Genomic DNA, 5,787 nt, shown 5'->3' on the forward strand with positions numbered 1-5,787 from the left:
GGAAGAAAGCTGAGCGCTGAAGAATTGATGCTTCTGAACTGTGGTGTTGGAGAAGACTCTTGAGAGTCCCTTGGACTGCAAGGAGATCCAACCAGTCCATTCTAAAGGAGATCAGCCCTGAGTGTTCTTTGGAAGGAATGATGCTAAAGCTGAAACTCCAGTACTTTGGCCACCTCATGCAAAGAGTTGACTCAGTGGAAAAAACTCTGATGCTGGGAGGGATTGGGGGCAGGAGGAGAAGGGCACGACAGAGGATGAGATGGCTGGGTGGCATCACTGACTCGATGGATGTGAGTTTGAGTGGACTCCAGGAGTTGGTGATGGACAGGGAGGCCTGAAGTGCTGCGATTCATGGGGTTGCAAAGAGTTGGACACGACTGAGCAACTGAAATGAACTGAACTGAACTGAATTATCAGGGATGTTGAGCATCTTTTCATGTGCCTGTTGTCCATCTGTATAGATTATGTTGCTTTTGTGTTTGAAATTGTTTAAGGCCTTCTTGTACTTAGAACACAATTGAAATATCATGCCATGGCCGACGGCCTTCCCCGTGTGTCTCTGTCCTGTCGCTGGTCTAATCCGCAGCTCTCCCTCTTGCTCCCCAAGCTCCAGTCATGCTGGCTGACTCTCAGCTCCTGGAACACTCCAAGAACTTCCCCAGCTCTGGATCTTTGAACATTGCTTTCCACTGTTTGAAATGCTCTTCTCCTTGGTCTTGCCTATCAATATTTTTCTCATCATTTAGATCTTGAACTAAATGCCACCTCTTCAGAGAGGCGTTTGCCATCTGTCTTAGTTCAGTTGGGCTTCTGTTATAACAAAACACCACAGATTGAGAGACTTACAGACAACAGAAATTCACTTCTTAAAATCCTGGGGCTGAAAGTATGAGATCTGGGTGTCATTACGGTCTGGAGAGGGTCCTCTTCCTGGTTCACAGCTGGCTCCTTATGTCCTGACATCGTGGAAGGGGTGAGAGGTCTCTGTGGGGCTTATTTTATAAAAACACTAATCCCACATATGAGGGCTCTACCTTCAACTCCCCTCCTAAAGCCCCAATTCCTAATACCATCATATTGGGCATAGGATTTCAATGTATGAATTTTGGGGATACACCAACATTCAGACCAGAACACCAGCTAATATGAAATATCCAAGACAGCTTTCTTCTTCAAATGTTGTCACCTGATTGGACCAGTGGAAAAACCAGAGCTCATTAGCCTCTCTCTTCCCACAAGCCTCTCCACATAACAAACTTGGGCTTCCTCACAGCTTGGCCATCTCAGGACAGTCAGACCAGTTAGATGGCAGCTGGCTTTCCCTAGAGCAGGCATTCTGAGAGAGAATACTGCTACTCCTTAAAGGCCAGGTGAAGCATCACTTCTGTCTTTTTTTGCTGGTCAACACAGTCTCAGAACCAGGCCAGATTGAAGGGAAGAGCACACAGACCTCTCTCAGTGGCCTGCAGGGGCGGGGGGCTATATCAGAGAATTTGTGGACAGCTAGTTCCATCACGGGCTCCTTCCTTCAGCCTCTGCTGGCACACTGTGTGCTTCACCATGACCTTTACATGGAACTATCGTTGCTCAGTCTTAGTTAATGTTGTAACTCTAGAGGCCAACACTGTCCTCTCAAAATATTTTTGCTGAATGAATGAATGAAAATTAAGAGAGTTTGCCTTATGCTTTCAAGGATTCCTGGAGACAGGAAGGATCCTGGGAGATAGGAAATAGGACACAAAGCTCCATGAAGGCCCACATCTGACTTATTCACTGCTGCTTCCTCTGCAGGTGGCAGAGGAACGTTTTAGGCTGGAGAGGGTGTGGACAGAAGGGAACCCTCCTATCCTGTTGGTGGGAATGTAAATTAGTACAGCCGCTATGGAGAACAGTATGGCAGTTCCTTGAAAAACTGAACATAAAGCTATCGAATAGCCATGCAATCCCATTCCTGGGCCTATATCCAGAGAAAAACATGATCTGAAAGGATCCAATCACCACAGTGTTCATTGCAGCACTGTTTCCAATAGCCAAGACATGGAAGCAACTTAAATACCCATTCATCAGCAGAGGAACGGATAAAGAAAATGTGGTACATATATGCAATGGAATATTACTCAGCCATTAAAAAGGACAAACGAATGCCATTTGCAACAACAAGAAGGGACCTAGAAATTGTCAAACTGAGTGAAGTAAGTCAAAGAAGGAGAAATATCATATGACATTTCTTATATGTGGAATCTAAAAAGAAATGATACAACTGAACTTACAAAACAGAAAGAGACTCACAGACTTAGAGAATGAACTTGTGGTTGCTGAGGGGAAGGATGGGGGATAGGGCTAGTTAGGGCATTTGGGATGGACGTGTACATACTGCTATATTTAAAATGAATGACCAGAAACTGTATAGCACATGGAACTCTGCTCAGTGTTATGTAGTAGGAAGGATGGAGGGGAGTTTGGGAGAGAATGCATATATGTATGGCTGAGTCCCTTCACCGTTCAGCTGAAACTATCACAGCATTGTTAATCGGTTATACTCCAGTACAAAATAAAAAGCTTAAAAACTGGCTATTTGTTTAATGAATGAGTGAATGCATGCATGAGCCTAGTGACATCGCCCTTTCAGTGACACCAGGGCGCATTGTCTGTGAACCTCAAGCCTTTTTTCTGCATCCCAGGGCGCTTGATAGAGTCACCCTCGCCCCCAGAACAGTACACTGTGCTTCACAGACATATTCTCCAATTCTTTTTTTTTTTTATTTAACATAATTTCTCTTTTTAAAAAGATCTTTTGGATGTTGACCGTTTTTTAAAGTCTTTATTGAATCTGTTACAATATCGCTTCTGTTTTATGTTTTAGTTTTTTGGCTGCGAGCCATGTCCTTAGCTTCCTGACCAGGGGTTGAACCCACACCCCTTGCACTGGGGGGCAAAATCTTAATCAGAGAAGTCCTGATTCTCCAATGCTTGAAGCAGGAGTAGAGCACTGTGAGTTTTAGAATTCATTCAGCTCAGGAAAAAAAAAAAGGTTTCTAAAGCTAAGAAGTCTCTTCGCTGTAATATTTAGACTTTTGGCACTTATTCAGCCTTTTCTTACATGCACACACTGGAAAACAGGAAGCTGGAGAAAGCCTTGGAGAAGGTTGTAGAAAAAGCCATATATTACAGGAAGCTCTTTTCTCTGTGCCCAGAGGAGACGCAGAAGGCACCACGTGAACACGGTAGGCTCAGAACTGGAGTTGGTTCCTGTTCATGGCATTTTGCTTCTCAGCTCAATGAGATTATTTCTTGTTGAGGGTTTTTACTCAGGTGAGTTTACTTTGAGTACTTAGGTTCAGAGTTTGCTTACAGGGGACCAGGGCTATTGCTTGTAATGCACAGGATTCCTCTGAATCTTTATCTTTGGTTTAAAGTTCCCTTCAGAGCTTTGGACCTTTATATCTGACTGCCAACTGTATATCCTGGATATCAGGATATCACTGGATACCCTGCAGCTATTTCCAACTGCACTTGCCCAAAATAGAATTTACTTTCTGTTCCCAGAAATGAGTTCTTTCTGTAGATCCTATCAGAATCAAAGGCACCACACTCCAAGCCATCAGTCACCCGAGCGGAAGTGTGGACGTCATCCTCCAAGCTTCTTTACTATTAATGGTGATGGATAATGTTTATTTATGTTTAATAACTTTATTTATTTACTTTTGGCTACACCAGAGCCTCATTGTTGCATAGGATTTTCTCTAATGGTGAACGGGGCTACTCTCTAGCTGTGGTGTGCAGGCTTCTCACTGTGATGGTTTCTCTTGTTGCAGAGCACTGGCTCTAGGGCACGTGGGCTTCAGTTGTTGTGGTTCCTGGATTCTAGAGCACAAGCTCAATAGTTGTGGTGCACGGGCTTAGTGGTTCTGTAGCTTGTTGGAATTTCCCGGATCAGGGATTGACCCCGTGTCTCCTGCATTGGCAGGCAAATTCAACACGGAGCCACCAGACAAGCTCCAGATAATGCTTATTGAGGGCTTCTTATCTCCGGTACTATGACGTTTTGTGTGTCACCTCTTCATGCTGCCCCCGACTAAGATGAGGCTGTTGTCTCCATTCTACAGATGAGGAAACTAAGACGATGGCAAAAGTATAACCCAGCATCCCTCTTGCCTCCATTTCTCTCCAGGCTATCTACCCCATGGCAGCCTGACTTGGCTTTGAAACGTGCTGATCTGATTGTGTCAGTCCCTTCCTTAACAAGCTTCGCTGGCTCCCTACTGTCCTGGGAATACAATCCAACCCTTTACTCAGGAGTACAGCGTCCTTTCTTGGCCTGGCCACTGAGCGCCCACTCATTTCTAGCTATTTTCCTACCTGCCTTCCTTACTCATCTACTAGCCATGCTGGATACTTGCAATCTCTTGAAATATTCGTAGTTTGCCTAGGCTCATTTGATTCTTCATTCACTCTCCAAATACTTTTGGAGAGACCATCTTGTGCCAGACCTCTCCTAAGCATTGTTGATGTAGTTGTGAACAAAACAGATCCAACCCCTGCCCTCGTGGTTACGTGGTATACAGAGAAATAGCTAATACGTGTGTAATATAATCCTGAGTGCAGTGTAGAGAAATAAAGCGGAGTGAGGGGATAGAGAGTGATAGCAGGGTTCTGGTGTGTGTAGGACTGTCGGAGAAAGCACTCTGCCCCGACCCTGGAGGAATGCTGGCCTGGGACGTTTGGAGCCCATCCAGGAAGACTCTGCGGCTGTAATGGTGAACACAGAAGGAAGGGAGGTCTCTGATAAGCAGGGATCTACATGTAAGGTCTCCAGACTATGGCAAGGATCTTTGGATTTTATTCTACATGTGATAGGAAGTGGTTGGAAGTTTGAGGTTAGGGATTGATGGAATCAGATTGTGATTTTAAAAGGATCGTGGTGACAGCTGTGGGACTGCTGGGCTGCTTACTGTGGGCCAGAGTGGAAGCAGGGGGAGCATAGGAAGCCATCATGTATCTAGTTCCCATTTCACAGAACTCTCCACCTTTGTCTGGTGACAACTTTCCAGCTTTCTTCACCTTTCTATTCCTACCCAAAACCTCCCTCAGTTCTCCTCTTCTCCACCCCCTGACACAGAACTGTATCTCTCTTCCATGGGACTGAATTGCACTGTTTTGCAGTTATTTATGTGTATGATGTTCAAGCTGGTTTTAGAAAAGGCAGAGGAACCAGAGATCAAATTGCTAACATCCGCTGGATCATAGAAAAAGCAAGAGAGTTCCAGAAAAACATCTATTTCTGCTTTATTGACTATGCCAAAGCCTTTGACTGTGTGGATCACAATAAACTGTAGAAAATTCTGAAAGAGATGGGAATACCAGACCACCTGATCTGCCTCTTGAGAAATTTGTATGCAGGTCAGGAAGCAACAGTTAGAACTGGACATGGAACAACAGACTGGTTCCAAATAGGAAAAGGAGTTCGTCAAGGCTGTATATTGTCACCCTGCTTATTTAACTTATATGCAGAGTACATCATGAGAAACGCTGGACTGGAAGAAACACAAACTGGAATCAAGATTGCCGGGAGAAATAGAAATAACCTCAGATATGCAGATGACACCACCCTTATGGCAGAAAGTGAAGAGGAACTCAAAAGCCTCTTGATGAAAGTGAAAGTGGAGAGTGAAAAAGTTGGCTTAAAGCTCAACATTCAGAAAATGAAGATCATGGCATCTGGTCCCATCACTTCATGGAAAATAGATGCGAAACAGTGGAAACAGTGTCAGACTTTATTTTTCTGGG

Source organism: Bison bison, unplaced genomic scaffold, assembly GCF_000754665.1.
Source record: "Bison bison bison isolate TAMUID 2011002044 unplaced genomic scaffold, Bison_UMD1.0 scf7180017864531, whole genome shotgun sequence".
In the NCBI taxonomy this organism is placed as follows: domain Eukaryota; kingdom Metazoa; phylum Chordata; class Mammalia; order Artiodactyla; family Bovidae; genus Bison; species Bison bison.